The 17,364-nt window shown below is 45.5% G+C and overlaps 1 protein-coding gene across 3 annotated transcripts in view; it reads left to right on the forward strand.

The window, feature by feature from the left end:
* N (neurogenic locus Notch protein) overlaps positions 1–17,364 on the forward strand; it is a 309,272-nt gene that overhangs the window by 167,997 nt on the left and 123,911 nt on the right. The window lies entirely within an intron of this gene.

A 17,364-nucleotide genomic window follows, 5' to 3' on the forward strand; every position in this document is an offset into this window, starting at 1 on the left:
GACAAGTTCACCGAAGGTCTCCCATGTAGTCAATTATTTTCACCATCTAAATGTCTTCTCCAATTTATTAATTATCGTTCGCGTCAGTCATCGCTTCAATTACCACCGATCCGTCTTTGGTGCTGATTACACGGGCCCCAAAGGTAATTTGTCGTACTGTCATCAAACGGATACGTCCGACAAAAAAGATGGACGATCGTAGCTTTCGGCGCTCTTCATCTCGCGAGGCAACCACTTACAACAATTAACCGAGAACAAGACCGTATGTGTCGGGTGTGTAGGCTTGGGAACCTCCTTGGCCCTCGAAAAACCTGACAGTCGTCAATTATCTCGCAATCGTTCGGTACCTGCCTCCGTGGCGTTTCTCTTCCTCGAATTTCTTCCGATTCTTCCTTTCTGGAGTTGCATTATCGATCTTAAAAGGAATCGGGAGAAGAAGGACACCGTGACGATTTTTAATCACCATTTTAGTAACCATTTATTGGCCTAACCTTGCTTAAGACCACAGCGAATCACAGTAACATTCGTCACTTTTAAAAGAACGATTACTTTTTTAATATTGGACATACTTGGCATTTTTTGAGAGGTTAGAACAATTAGTCTACTACGTGACGCGAGAAAGAAATGTTGAAAAAACTGCAATTGATCGGAATTACAAATAAAATACTAAAAGTTGTTCTCTGCTACGTAGGCCCTTATTTAAAATTACATATACATATTCCGAAAGTTTCTGATGGAATTAATCTGATCGGAATATCCGCATTTTAACGAACGCAATATTCGTCGGACCGGAGGGGAAAAGGGGGGAGTTGAAAAATTTTCATTCGGCGGCGCAGTTTGCAAGCTTCGATTGCCTATCAGCTGATCAAATTAGCGGCGGGAAAGGGCCGAAGAGCAGAGACGATCCCCCGCATTCTAATTAGCGTGAAATTCGTCGGATCGAGGCTACTATCGAGTCCGACTGATTTTTTTCGTGGTTCGGTCGCCGGCGCGGCGGACGCGGACGGTGCTGCAATTAAGAGGTTAAGGTTATCTGCCTACGTGCAATATTTACGGTACCGGCGCGATGGCAGCTCGGGGCTAATAGACGAGGAAACGTTCTTCTCGCTTTCTGGCGTCCTTTGTTTTTCCCTTTTCTGCCTTCGGTCCGGTGTGTTCCCTTGGTACAACCCACACGCGAGGAGATAAAGTGGAGGATGATCGACGCAGTAAATAAGGTATAGAATACGCATATGTAAATCACGAAGGGCGCACCCACGCCCCCTTACTCAGCGGCCGCGTTCTCCTGTCCTCTTCGTCTCCCTTTCTTTCTTTCTCATTCCCTCTTCCTCCGTCTTCTCTCGCCATCCCGTGTTCCGTATCTGGTTTCCTCCTCTTCCCTCTGCCCCGTTCATTCTCCATAAACCTCTCGGGGAGGAGAGACGTCTGATGAACGAAGAGGATGAAAAAGGAGAGTGATCGAAGGAAGAAGAAAGACGGTGCGTGTGCACGAAGGTGGCTCTCTCGGCCTCTCGGTCCCGCGGCACACAATGCCCTCCACTTCGCGTTCGTGTGCGCCGAGTGCACTTCAACTTCTTTGCGGACTCCTCAACGGTGAGATAAAGCAGCCGTGATACCTTCCGTTCTTCCCTCTCTCTCTCTCTCTCTCTCTCTCTCTCTCTCCTCTTCTCTACCCGTTCACCTCCACCCTCGTCACTTCAATCTTTTCCTCCGACGTGCACTTTTTTCGTCGTCCTTTTAGCCCTCCCCTCCACTCCCCGCTCGTCCACCAACTTCGGATAGGTTCGTCAAGGGGGCGGAAGAATTTTCGTAAGAATGTTAATTGCATCGTTTGCGTTCGACCACTGTACCAACCACTGCCAGAAGAGCAGTCGACGGCTAGCGACAACCGAGTCGCTCGCTCACTCGCGCCGACTTTCTGCTGAATAATTCGTGGCTATCGTTTAATCACGGACGCGTGCCACCGGTTGTCTCTGTCAGTAAACTGCTGCGTAAGTGATAAACGCGCGTGGGTAATTGCATGCAAATACGGAGCGTAATTAGTGGGCAGACCGCGCGCGCGCGAGCGCGCAGCACTTTGGATTTTATCGGCCGCGGTGGACCCTCGAGGACGACTCCAGTCCACGCGAGGTGCACCAGATTTTATGAATGAAAATTATAAACAGTGGCTGGCCAAGTGAGAAGCGTAGGTGGTGAATTACTCTGGAGTCAGTCCGAAAAGCAATTGAGAACTAGTTAACTTTTGTTTTTCGTTTGCAATGTACCTACTTCAAGAATTTTTATTTTGCATACCGATCTATACAGTCTAATTGTGACTTACGAAATTTATTTGGTAATGAATGTTTAACGTACGTAATGTGATTAATACAATGTTAATGGCATTATTATATAATAAATACAGAAAAGCAAAGAGAATCGTAAGCATTCTTAATTTTCCTCCTCAAACGAAATTTTGTATTTTGAATTTTATAATTTCATCTGAGGCGTCTGCAGAAATGATTAAACTATAATTTAGAACAATTCCAACACGACTAAACGTCATTGTGTTTAACAACTTGCTGGATATTCGTGTTCCAGACAAAATGAAAAAGGTGATGATTGATAACATTGTTCCTCTACCGCTTACTCCTAATCATCGATCCACAGAAGTTCACACGAAACAATTTCGCCGGCGGATAGCCGAAGTTAGCGATTTTGTAGCAATGCGACTGGTTAAACGGGAAAGCTCGGTAAGTGGGCATTAATGGTGGCTCGTAAAGTATTTACGGTGCGCCGTTCCTCGGTCGTATTCTTACATAACGCAGCATCGAGGATCCGCCATAAGTTAGACGCCCTAAGAAGACCAGAAGGTCTCGAGCCTTCGATCCGACTAGTAGAGATGCTGGTTGCGGCGAATGCCATCGGTATCCCAGTAAAACGTGTGCTGCACCCGACAGAAGTCAAAACACGAGTCAACTGCGTTTAATCATGTGGCTTAATCTGCCTCGGTGGAGTTCTCCGTGGTCCGACCGCATAAAGAACTCGATCGTCGTAATTAATTTCACGGATAGCCGCCGCTGCTTAATGTTGTATCCCGAAGGAGGATGAGCTGGGAGAGTAAGTCGGGGTTCCGGGAAATTTATGCTCCCCCCGTGGAAATCCCATGAAAAATTCGTGTTGGTGGGCGTGCTGGGCCCACGGTTGCCATATAAACGGTCGGCCTCTGATTTTCGACGGACGACCCCGTCGCGCACGGAGCCCTATAACGTGGACCCGGGCTCCGGGGCCCCGAGCATGCGACCGGTGCGACAGAGAGAGGAAAAAGCGAAAGAAAGGAGAATCAGGAGAAAGAACGAGAAAGGGAGGAGAGCTGGCCAAATCGTAAATAAGAAGGCGATTGTCCTTTTAAGCGGCATGGGGCCCCGTACCGGACTCGGGTGGGGGCAGCCCTTCGAGAAGGAGGCCCCCGCTGATTGTCCCTAAAGAATGGTAGCCGCATGACGGCCCCATTGTTCGAGTGCCGGTACCTGTATTCCCGTAACACGTGCACGCGTGTGTATGCGCGTGCGCGCGCGTTCGCCACACACGCTCGCATCGCGTCCATGGGGAGATCCCCTTTCTGGTTCCTTCGCGAGGGATAAGGAGAGCCGTGTATATCTGCGTATCGTCCCATTTTTGCTTCTCTTTCTCCACGTCTTTCCATCCACCGTCCTCTTCTCTGCTCGACGGACTTCGTTCCCTCGCTCTCGCAAGGCTTCGCCGCTTTTTCTCCTGATCCCTTCAAAGCTGCACAGAGCTAGGCACAACAAGACGATTGGCACGCGAAACAACCTGTTGATTGTCTTATACCTGTTGCGCCCGAGGTTCTTCGACCGGCATTGTGTACTCTCGCGAAACTTTCCCGCGGAGCATTGGTTTTTCATGGGTTCGGTCTGTGTGTGTATTGCTGCGCGGTGTTGCGTTCGTCTGCTGCGATTCATGCCGCTCGATTTTATTAGTTTATTTGGGGACATTCGTGTTCCCTAGTTGTTAGTTTATTTTTTGTAATTCTTTAATCAGCTATATTGCCATTGTATAAATTCTCCTACCAATGCGTACAGTGTATTCGCATAGCATTAATTTACAAGAAAAGACACACCTTGTTTATTTACAATTTTCACAACAATAAGAAACCTCATATCTCACATGGATACATAAGATACATTCAATTATAAAAATTATAAAATTGAATAGCATGACGAATAACTTTCATCGAATTCAAATTGATTAAATTATTCTGGCATTCAAAAAAACAGAATATACACAGATCATTTGATTATGAGTTCAAGTAATAATCGGACGTTTTAACATTATGTATATTATATATTTAACCCTTAAATGCGCGATATTTTGTTTGCAGTTTCTATTTATCAAACATTACTAAAAAAGAGTGTATATTAAGGCCAAAAATCTCATCTTTGTGAAAATATTTTGATTACAAAATTATTATATGTTGCCATATTTGAGGGTAGAAAATCCACGACGCATGAATGGCGCGCACCGTATACAAATTGTACATGTGAGCGGTTTGTTGCCTTGTGGCTACAATGTGTAAACAGCATCCAAACGTTCCTGCAGTGAATGTAGAGCCAGAACAGAATGTGTAGCCAAACGGCAACACACAATGCATTTAAGGGTTAATATTATATTATTATGTAAAAATTGATCCGAATTGAACAGCTAAACAAACTCGAGCACACGTATACAGTTCCGATCAAAATAATCGTCGATTCAAGTGGGGAGAACCTGCGAGTACGGTCGCGCCCGTTAAGGTGTTATTTATCTGAAACAGTAACCAATCGTTATCTGCCTCCGGTTCGTCGACTTTGATTTGACGCGAGTTAGAGCCACCTGTTGAATAACCGCACACCTGTTGCTTCTCTCCTTGTGCACCGCGTTCCCCGGCCGATTCGGTCGCTTTTCTCAGCGTCGTCGATCTAATTGCAGCCCTGCTGATCCCGCGTGTAATTTAGCAGTTTGTGCGGCTCTGTTTTTATTATTTTCTCCTCGAGCAAAAGCACACTCTCTCTTTTTCTCTGGAGCCACCGTTTCTGAAGATGGCGTGTTACAAAGTAACCCCTCGATCGACCGGCGGCTACTTGTTGATTGTTTTGTGGATACCTGTTGCACAAAGGGTCCGTGCTTCTTCCGTTACACGCACACGTCACGTACACCATAAAGAAGAAGAAGAAGAAGAAGAAGGTCTCTCTCCCAGGAGATTGAAGAATATCAAAATCTTCTTCCCAGGCATTATTTCGTGCACGATCTACCACAGAGTCGTTGCCTGTCTCCGAAAATAAACGAGCGTGTTTGCACTCGAAATTCAGAATACATACTAGAGGCGGTTAATGAGACGTTAGAGGGTCTCACGGAGGCACTCGTCCACCGAACGTTTATTTATAGAAGACTCGGAGTCGAGCGATCGAAACGCATCGCCCGAAGGACGAGGAGGAGACTCTCGGTTGTGATTCGTCTCGGAGCTGTTATGATACAGCCACAGCTGGCCAGAGCCGAGCTTTTCACGTCGCGTAGCACAGCGCCACAGCTACGTTCTCCCCCGATCCTACGAAAAGACATCCCCCGACCGGTATTCCGTGCCGGAACGTCGTTCCATTCCCAAGGATATCCTCAAATTAGACACTTCGGGAGCGTTCGGCGCATACATTATTCATGATTCCTCAACGGGGTTCGCATAAATTTTCTGCCAAGAGTTTTCGAGAAGCCTCCCGTGAGAGTGGAGGTGGAGAGCAGCAGAGCTCGCGTCGTTTACCTGTCGCCTGGGTGTCTTCGACCCGTTCGGCCCAGAGCGCCGGGCACGTGGTTCAACAAAATCATTAAAGGGAAGGTGGCTGTGGCGCGATCACGAGGTGACAGTGCCCGGGCTTGTTCGCGGGTGCAGCCGCCGATTTGCATTCCACGCGCGGGAGAACGACGCGAAGCAGCCTTAGAGAGACGATGGAAAAGTGGATCCGGTTTGGTAACGATAGGGTTGCTCGCGGTTTCGTGCCTCGTACCCGAAAACGTCCCTCGATCGCGATCGAGAGGCCGAGGAGGAAGCGCATTAAGGCCTCGGGGCTCTCTCTCGTTCCTCTCCCTTTCGTTCTCTCAGCCCGTCTCTTCTCATCCCGTTGGACCCGTCATTAACCGGGGACCCTTCTCTTGGTGAAGCCATTACCCATTCAAATTACGCTTATCGGTGGGTCCTCTCTCGAGTACATGCACCTTTTAAGGTCCCAGAAAACGGACGCAGCCCGGCGAGAGCAGGGCGGCTGATGGGGGCCCCGACCACGAAAAAAAAAACGAGCAGAACACCAGAAATGGGGTATTAAGACTCAGCCAGTGTGTACAAATCGCCCCGATGTGCATTATTGCTGTCCAACGGGCGGCAGAGGTCGCTGGACAACTACCTGCAGATAACGCTCCATTTCTGTGCCCCCACGCATCCGCCATTTCTGTCTCTTATGAGTTATTCGACTCCGCGGACGCTCTATCTACGTCGCCTCCGAGCAAAGTGCTGCTCTCCCGACCGCTCCCAATCCCCTATCCCCCACGTCCGGTCCCTCTTTCGATGGCCACTCGTTTCGGCCGAAGTGCTTCCAGCCTGACAAATGGACCTGGAACTTGGAAAAAGTCATTAGGGCATTTAGTCCCACCGGATATTTATCTCCATCAGGTAATACCCGCCGCAGCTCCTCGACTGCTCTCGTTTTGGTCCTGCAAAAATCGAGTTCGAGACAATTCCAATCGTCGATGATGAAGTTGAATTTAAATTGCATCCATCCGTCCCCTACTGAGTTTGATGAAACCTGGACTACGAAGCAAATATTCATTGGAAATGTTCTGCCGCGGTCATCATTCATGTTCGGAGGTTGAAGTCCTCTAATGTTGGCCTCACCAGGGTTTTTATTGTCTGCTACCCCAAGTTCGAGGCTACGATTGATCCGGAGTTGAAATTCAAGTGTAGGTCGTCAAACTTTCGAACGCTGTGTCAGTGATTCGGAGGTATGTACCGTCCGAGAATGACGAGGCCCATCTCCAGCCCTGAAGTAGAATTAAACTGATCTGTAAAACTGACAGACTCTAGCATCTAACTGTTGGAATGTAGCATAAACGGTTGTCGTTAGAAGGATGATTGAGGTATGCAGAGGAGCCGAGCCGAAGGTGAACGTGAAAAGTGCGATAACGATGGCTGCTTGTATTCGCTCCACCAAGACATGGGAACATAATAGATGAAATCCAGGTCTCAGGCGATTCATGGATCGGAACGATGCACACGCTGGATCAGGAATTGTTATGGCATACGGGTTTCTAAGGGCCCTCTAATCATTGCCCCCCTTACCGTTGGCTGTTCGGGAATTCTAACAAGCGTGCGATGCATTTTAAAGGCCCCGTATTGGTTCGTTAAAGGTCTAACGAGGGGCGAATCGCATTGCAATAATTACTCCGTACATGGCGACGAATGTGCACCGCTTGTCGGAGCTTGCGAGATGGATAGCGATCGATGTCCATTTGTAAAGTAGTGCTAATCCACTAATAAGCCGCGCGCGGCTGTATCGCGATTGTTTTCCACGCTGACTTCGTTCCTTTTCTCGGCTGGCCGACCGACTTCTGTCGGCGCTCACTTAATTGATCAAGTTGGGCTACTCTTACGTAAATATAACAGCACTTCTGATACATTTCTTGCGGCTTGACGCCGCCACTGTAAATGAGACATTCTTCAACCGAACCTTATGAAGAGGAACGCAAAAAACGAACGCACACTTCTCAGTTATAAAATTCGCTTGATCGATGAAGTACCCAGTTCCTAAGTCACGTGTTTGCGACACAGTTCCTCCGGATAAAAATGCACTTACTGGTTTTACGTACTGTGGAGTCTCTATCTTTTGTGCAACAATTTCTGGATGATGTTTCACTGGGGATGATGTTACCAGGAACTGCTGATGATTTAGATTGGTACCTTCAGGTTCTATGAAAGCATACCACCGCTAATAATCTGTTCTTGTTGGGATTATCGTCCCAGAAGGGTTGAAGAAGAAAATAGTAACGCATAACGATTGTTATTACAGTGAACACTGTTGAATATGTTGGAAGTTCGACGATCTTGCATCACTCGAATCTCCAGGTTTGATTGGCGACAGGTGTATTCGCGGTTCCGTGGCGGCGATATACCACGTGGCCCGAATAATTATCGCGGCAGCAGCGCGCTTACGGCGACGGACAAATAATTTTTCCATAGGCACCCCCGTGGCGTGCTCGTGGCCACCCGGTGCCAGCTATGGTTTTTGGTGGGGAGGCACGGGCCGCTGTTAACCTTCCTTCTTCCCGCTACACGGGCCCCGGTGGAGGACAGTGTCTCTCATCCGTGATCCTTCGGCGAACACTTCCGAAATTCGAGGGCAAGGACACACCATATGGTGAAACGAGATGCGTCACTTCCGTGTGTGGAATGTTTTCTTTTCTCCGGGAAAGGACTGCCCCTTACTCGAGACAACACGATCCTTCGGCGGTCTCCTCTCGGCTCTCCTTTATTCTTTTTCGTCTTTGGAAATCTCTAGACTTTCTCTCCGTCTCGGAGCCACTCCGGCTGGTTTGATCTCTCGATTTATCGGCGACGTATCGACATTTTCGACATGCTTTCATAGCTCGAATCACTGCTAGCTGAGCCTGGCGTTTGTTTGAATCTTTGCTGGTCTGTGGACATTTTAAATGAACCCGAGGTTGGTTTAGATCAGCCCTTTGGCGTATTTTAACGAGTCACACTCGCGATGAAGATTTTAAACAAACTCAAACAAATGTGAATATCACGTCTTCCTTTTCAAATAAAATAAAATTTGATTCCTTTGTGCCTAATCAATAGACTGCGGATTTTATGCATTTATGACAGAAATGGGCACGTACCATTTAAAACAGTGGCGGTATTAAAAAGATTTAAGGCCACCAGTGTATCAGTTTCACCTTAATTAGATGATTAAAAGATGAATGAAATTTTTATATGGCTCCTGTGTCCGGCAATCAATGCAAACATTTTTTATTTTGCATAAAGATCCGCAGTCTACTAATCAATATTCAAGCATTGAAATAGATGTAGCCATACGAAAAGTAAACAATTTTCTCTTGTCTTCTACGACATTTTTCGGAATAAAGACGTTCTAATCGCTGTAACTGTAAAGAAAATGATACAGCAAGGCTCTAATAGAGATTCTTAGAAATTGTTCACTTCCAGAAATCGATAACTAGCCATGAAGAGTATCAGAAAAGAAACTGACGTTAGAGAATGATACTGGTAGGACATTCCAATTCCGAAAAGCATCGATCACGCCGCTGCTGCTATGATGAAAGACTCAAGTTCGCCGAGCTGACAGTCGCTAAATCAAGTGATCTTCTGGTTCATAACCGTTGGCCCAGAATCCTCGGTTCGCATCTCTCGAGCAGCGTCGGCGTCGTTTCACAAGTCGATCGGCCGTCCCGATAGAGCAGGTGTCTCGCCAATAATTATCGCGGAGTGGCGAGAGATCCTGAAAGGCTAACACCTTTCCGAGGCGTCGTTGGAAAGCTCTCCCCGGTGGGACGCAGGATTTTCTCGCGCGACGCTTCTAATGATACCTTTTTTGCGTGCCCGGTGAAACGCTGTTGGAGCGTGAAAGCAGGAAGTCGAGCAGGATTCCTCGAGCTCTTCTCGGCAGGGTAGCCGAGGGTTGAGGGCCACTGGCACCGACACACTCGGCGGCATGAGAATTTTCCCACAGTCCCCACCACATGGCCTGCGGCCGCGACGCACACCCGCTCTCGCGACGTTGCCACACCTCTCTGCCCAGGCTGAGAGGCACTGTGTTGCCTGTGCTCGAGAACGGGGCAGGGAGAGTAAGCGAGAGAGAGACAGAGAGAGAGAGGTTGAGAGAGCTGTGGCGCAGAGGGAGAAAGGAGGGTCGGTGGAAAGAGAGAGAGAGAGAGAGCGGGAGAGAGACAGAGATCTGAGAAAGGAAGGAGTGAATGAGGATCGGAGGGTGGGGAGAGGGGATGGGGGTGGATCAGTGACAGAGGAAAGGAGGAAAGAGAGGTGAGGCTGAGAAAGGAGTGCGTGCACGATTGGGAGATTGTACGGTAAATAGAGAAACAGAGACGGAATTCTGGCACGGAGAAAGGTGAAAGAAAAGAAACGTATGAGGATATTAAGATGGAACTCCTTTGTGCGATTGGAAATGGCAAAGGGATTTTCTTGGTCGCCACCGTCACGCTCGAAAAGCCACAATGAACCGACCGGACGCGTCCTGTCACCGTGCGTACATGACTACTCGAACACGCTGTAATTTATTCCTCTGTGTTTACTCTAATTAAGTAAATAAATAAATGAACATCTGGCGGCGTTTCGGAGCGCCGCGATTGCGCAACAGTATTACGGAATCTGTATCCCGTCGAATGAAAGTTTGCTGAAACACTTCATACGCTAAAAACTAAATATAAATGATAATCTCGAAGGTGTGTAGAATTCGAATTTATTTTTAAAAGAATAACCCTCTGCTGCACAACTAAATTATCTCGGAATTCCTTAATTAATTCTGGTTTCACCGGGAGACAGTTTTATGAAACACAACAACAATAGCATTATGTGAGAAATGGAATAATCGACAAAATGGGTACTTTTAACCCGCGTACTGGCGGGTTAAAATGGTCTAGTGACTTTTGAAAATTACTACGACTGCAAGGGCGAGATTTTGGTTTGTAGCAATGTGTAAGAAGCTCGATCGTACGCCGCGACGTCCAAAAATGTGCCGGATCACTCCCGATCTCGCTAGGAAACGGTGGCGTTAAGTTACAGATCGGAAGGACGCTTCCTAGTTCCCCGCGTAGGAAACAGAAGAATATCCTCGTGGTAAAGAAGCCACGGCGGTGCGCCGTGTGTCAAAGGGTTTCCACCTTTTTTTCAACGTGAGAACGACGCTTCCCTTTTCCTTTTCCCCTGACGGCGGATCCAGCGAAACAGGTCGAAATCCTTGAATTCCGCTAAAACGATCGGAACAGGTCTGCGAGTCACCCGGCACGAGAGCCAGCCGTCGTTCGATCTCCTTTTTTCTCCCTCTTGTCCCTACCTGGTTCGAAGCTCTCGATTCCGAAGGTGAATGAAATCATTCCAAGTACCCCGAACCACCGGCTAATTGCTAGCGCTTTACAGGATTCCCGAAATTCCAGTTCCACGAGTGTGTTCGACCTTGCTCCGCAGACGCGCGGTATCCTCTACGAAAAGGATCCTCGTTTCCCATCATTACGCGAACGGACTGAAAGCAACGAGAAACGGCCGCCCGGTTTTTGTGTCCGGTAGTGTTCATTAGGCAAAAATTACGGAATCGTGAACGTAATTGACCGTGTCTAGTTGAATTATAGTCTTTGACCTATAGCGGCGCAAGCAGCGAAGAGAAAACGAAGCAGCACACCGCGGCACTTTGAAAATTTTCAACACATCGGCCGTTCGCTCGCTAATAACTCGGTAAATACGCTTCCTAGCGATTTGTCGTCGCGGTGTAGGCTGTTTAATGTCGCGTTTACTCCGTAAATAACGTAAAAATAGAAAAATATTCGTCGAAGAGCCGTCGAACTGACACAACGCAATACTTTGACTCGCTCATAACGGGAAGAACAAAGAGAGAGAGAGAGAATGAGGGTGGAAGGGAAGGGCCGATATCCTAGCGGCGTTCGAACCGCCGAAAAAGACGTCGGAGAAAAGGAACAGAGTACGCAGAATTTATACCGGTGTTCCGCTCGTTACGGCCCTGCATCTGTAACGAAGTAACGGATACGTATCCTTCGTCGAATAGGGCCCCGGCTCCACACGCGTGCGCGCGCGTTCTCTCCGGGCCGCACGGATTCGCACACACACGCAGCCCCCGATCGTTTCGATCTGGGGTGAGGCTCATGAACAATTGCAATTATGGGCCTTCGCCCGAGTTGATTTATAAGTGGAGTCATTCCCTCCTCGCCCGTCGCACCCACACGGTCGACCAGCAGCCCGCGTAATCTACCGACGAGTTTGCTCCTTTCGTTTCGGCGACTGCGAACCTTCGCGACTCGTCCGGTCTTCTTGTCTCGCACCCGGTGTATGATTACGTGCTGTTGATATTTTAAGGATTGGTCGCGTCATCATGAAACCGTAAATAAAAAGAATATCGATATTGTGTATGAAAGCTTCCGGACCGACCTGTTGCTTATATCGTGTACAGACGCTATTCCTGTGATCAAACAGTTTTGTCTAACGATTTTCCTTGCGGAATTTTTAGAAATATATTCGTGATGCTTTTCCGAGTGAAACGAGAACAAACACGACACCATTTCAAGCATATTTACTTGTTGAATTCGCGATAGAGTGCGACCTTAGTTATTTGAATTAATCCAGAATTGAAGTTGAATGATTGAACAATTACTGAAGTGATAGAGTAAGTTTTTAGCAGTTTATACAGTAAATTACTTTAGATCAAACTGTTTGGACATTCAATAATGTTTGCTCTCATTTTCGTCAGGAAAATTTCATAAAAGAATAATTGAATAAAAAAGTTTCGTCATTGTGGCAGTGTTTCCTGATCGATGCGCCTAACTGGGTATCGTATTACCCTCTTCGACGCGATCCAGGTTCTTAGATCAGTTTAGGATTAGGGATTGTCAATAACATTACTTTCGCTTTGAATATTGACAGAGCTCTCGATCTTTGTCTTGTGCTGGCTGGAAGAATCGCTCCCTAAAATATCTGTTACAGCTGCAGCATATTGGTTGAACACCCTGTATAAGCACACCATCACAGCTCGCCTAGGGGTACTAACTGAATTCCGGGAAGAGCGGGATCGTCCCTTAGGGAAATAAGTCCTTGTTAATGGGGGGATGGGGACCCTGCTTAAACACATACAACGTCACGAAGGGTGGCGATGAGTATTTGTATGCATTCCTGCGTGCTGAGATTTTCTTGAAGATGATGACTCGGATTTTCGGGGCTGGGTTTATAGAAGATGAATTTTTAATTCACATTCCATTCTGATGATTCCGATACGTAGAGCGTGTACGTATGAACATAAATAAAATTGAGAATCGTGTTCTAAAATAGTAAATCATTTGATTGTTGCAATTTAATATTAATGGAAGTTTTATTGAAATGAAAATAGGGGTAAAAATAATTTCACAGAAAATTTTCATATTAAACGAGGAATAACAAAAATTTCATTCAGATTTTATATTTCTAAGTCTTAATAAAATATAGCTGATTTATATAATAGTTAAATTTGTTAAGGAATATTTTATTGATTTTATATTTCATATTTAATTGTATAAAGTATGTGTGTGTGATAATAGCAACTTAATTGATGCAATGAAAAGAATGAAGAAATCAAGACACCACATTACAAAAGCGTGTATCGTAGCTAACGTTTTATTGCTATTTAGTAAGATAGCGAAGAAAAGAATATTACACAATGGGAGAATTGTGCAATTACCAGCAGGAGAATGGAAAGTCGATTAAATTTTTGTAACATGGGTGGCCAGGATGTTTTTAAATGTCTTCCTTTTTCGATCGCGGATGAAAAAGTAAGAAACGAACGACGGGGATGCAGGAAGAACGCGAATATGATACCGCGACGAATCGTCCCGCAAATACGTCGATTTTTTAAGATAGTCGGGAAGGAGTCCCGCTATTGTCCTCTATCGATATTAACGGCAATCGATTCGACCCGGGTCCGTGACGGCGCTCGTCTCCTGGCTTCTTGTTCCTCGTCGCTACCGCCTCAACATGAATAGCCGCAGTTTTTCGTCTGGCTCCAGGAATTTCCTTTCTTGCCAGATAGCCGGGGAGAAAATGAAGCGCCAGTCGATATTACGTTGATTATCTAACGCTTTTTATCGAGCCATTTTACAAGCCTTTGTACGGCCATTTTTATTTACAAACCCGAGGAGGTTCTGAAATGTTCTGCGATGTTTCTTCACGTTTCTGAAAATAGTTGCACCAAATATTCGATTAGATTGCGGATTTTTATGCGAAATAAACATTTTCTGAATCTGTTTATTTGAAGAAATGAGAATGGGTGTTCCAAAAATGTCGGACAACCTTGATTTGAAATAACTTTTTCTTTACTTATAAAAATTTTAATAAAAATGATGCTTTTCCTTATCCATACGTTGCAAACTTATACAAATGTGAGTTCGCATAGAAGCTCATTCTACAAATAATAAATATATTGTCCTGGAGAACTAAACAAAGTTTTCCTTATGCTCATTGTACAATAAGTTCTGTCATTCGTTTACATTATTAACACTAAAACTACCGAGCACTGAAAGCGATTAAAATGTTTCATCTGATAAAAACGACAAGGCTCTATTGATTTAGATTTCGTGCAATTTTTATTGCAATACGTGCTTGGATAAATAAGTTTATCGAATCAATTTCCATGTAAGCAACGTCATCGTTTCGATAATTATAAAATTAAAAATCTAAGACCGGTTATTTGACCGGCAGTGGTAGGCACGTGTGTAGATGCCCATCGACTTTCGCGCGTTTCAAGAAAATTGAATCGACGTCGAATCACGTGAGAACGTGCAAAAATAATCGAACACTTTATGAACCTTGTAAAGAATTGACTCAATGGCAGCGAGCAAAAATGGAGAAAGCCGGTGTGTACACGAATCGTGTTCCGCAACGCGTACACGTAAAAGTGTAGGGTCCGACGTAAAAGTCGTGGCCTGGAAAGTACTATAATCTGGATTTTATGACCGAAAAGTCGCACGGTAGCGTGTAAACTTGCGAGCCCGGGTCCCCGGTAATCCGGTAACTCAAGACGGGAAACCTCGTCGAAAAATTCCAGTTTCGAATCTCTACCGAAATTCGGACTGGAAGCCCCTCGGAATATTACCATCTGTTGCGTCGTGAAATCGGTTTCGGTAGCAATTTCGAGAAGAAAAAATTGAGAGGTATGAAAAAGGCTCGTGTACCCCGATACGAATGCACCTTGTAATTTAGATTCTGGTGGGCTCGACTCGGCCGATCATTTCGCGTGAAAGCGCATGTAAAATAGCCCAAGATATAAGTCGCATTAGCGATGCAATTACATCAAGTTACAAGGCCTTAACCAGCTAATTAAATAAGGTGCCCGTTTTTTCACGTTGGTACTACGTAATACGCATTGATAATTTAAGAAGCAATCATCTGTTCGTAACAGAGAGGGGAGGGAGCACGGATTGAGGGGAAAAGTGACGCCTCTCTGCCAGTAGCGAATTAATCCTGTGACATTGTGGCGCATATATTTGTACAAACTAGTAAAACTGCAAAAATAAAATAGATGAAATTCGATACAGTATTTCAGAGCACGAATTAAGGGATCGCTTAGATCTTTTTCTCCCGCGTTTCATCGTATACTTGTATCAGAACGCGCCGGCTAAAATCGACTACGAAATCGTTTCTTAGAACCGGCTAGAAACCCCGCGTTCCATTCTCCAGCGAGATAATGGCGCACGCGAAGAGGTCGCTTTACTTTTGCATCACTTTAATATTAATGTTACTGCCCCCTTGTGCTGTATAATAACGTCGTGGCTGGCGTTGTACATATGTGCGCCGGCTGCTCATAATTATTCCGAGTTTAATATACGAGTTTAAATAGTCCGAAGAATGCTGCACTTGAGACATAAAGTCACTGGCAACTCTATAGATCGGCATGCAGAATAATTATTTATAGTCTTATTTAATTCCGTTGCTGTTCCACGTGTTCAACCACTTCTGCTAATATTTTTACCGATACTTAATTGTCTGTTTTAATCATTATTGTGTGTACTTCTTTTGATAAAAATTTCGAATAGTTTCGATAGTGTCATTTCAATTTATACTGTACGATTTTTATGTGAAATAAGAACGTTCTATCTAAATTGCAACAAACTGGAGTGAAATGGAAATATATTTTCTTTCCTAATATGTTTAACAGGTCGAAAATAATGTGACAGTATCTTTAAATTCTTTTAATGGTTCCGCTGTTTCAAGTTACACCCAGTAATTTTTGTGATAAACGCATAAAATCCCGCTGTCTAGTTACGAACGATGGAGGATGGAAGGATATTTTTTGCTGGCCGCGGAACGAAATTCTAGCTCACGTCAGCAGCGACGTGTGTTCTGCACGGTTCGCAAACGAGCCCGGGGATACATAGGAAGTTTAGATAACCGCTCTATCGAGCATAAATTATGCGCGCCATTAGAGTTGGTAACTATGGTTCACGGGCGAGTATGCATCGCTGGACGGCAACTGATACCGATAGATAAAGGCGGAAGGAAAGTGGACGGGGAGGGTTCAAATCGCGAAACATTACCCGGATTTCCGTGTTCGGTTTTGCTTGAACATTGAACGCTATGCAGGACGCGCAGCATAACCACGGCCACCATTGTAACGTTAAAAAATAACTGTTACCATGGTTTTACTTGAACATTATAGTTTATGGAAAATGGAAACCAGATGCGATCGAACTTTACGCGATGATGGTCTTTACCCCTTCGGTGCAAGTATTGTAAAAATGTTAGCGGAAGATGAGACCACAGTGTCTGCGAAATCAATCAATTTTAATGTACCGTATCAAGTTTATATGAATTAAACTTGAAAATAAAGGGTCAATCGCACTAAAAGGGCTGAACTTTACCCGAGAAAACCAAAAATTTTTTAACTTTTTTCAATGTAATCCTGTTAACTTTGAGAAAATGCTGCAAATCCAAGTTTTAACGTTAGGAATTCACTGGTTCAAAAGTTATGCGTGCGTAAAATTGAACGATTTTAAGCATTTTGGACCACGTAACTACGTTATCGACATCGTGCCGAGTTCACACACAGTTGCATACGCGTAACTTTTGAACCAGTGACTTCTTAACATTAAAACTTGGATCTCCGGCATTCCCTCGGCAAAATCTAGAGGATTACATTTGAAAAAGTTAACAATTTCTGGTCTCCGGAGGTGAAGTTTAACCCAGATTTTTCGCTTCCAGTCGTTTTATAAGAAACACAGTCTCGCTGCAGCAGACAGTTTCATCGTTCGCTGTCGACGTTCTGCAGCTCGAGGTTTTTGCCCTTTCGACGAAGTCAGTTTCCGAGCATATCGAACTCGGCAGCGCACTCCGAAGTCATATTATTCGCTCGACTTGCAAATACCCGGCGTCATGCTACGTCGATCTTCTCGATAACCTAGCCCGCTTTTTCCTACGCGCTGATTCTCGCAAACGCTCCGGGATGCAAAGGCGGTTTTCGTTTTAATTAAAGCCCATCCTCGTTTTTGCATCAGCGCCCGGGAATTTTTCTCGAATATATTTCCCTCGACTGAACAGTTAGGATTTTGTTCCGGCGGACACGG

This window comes from Lasioglossum baleicum, chromosome 1 (genome assembly GCF_051020765.1).
Source record: "Lasioglossum baleicum chromosome 1, iyLasBale1, whole genome shotgun sequence".
Lineage (NCBI taxonomy): Eukaryota > Metazoa > Arthropoda > Insecta > Hymenoptera > Halictidae > Lasioglossum > Lasioglossum baleicum.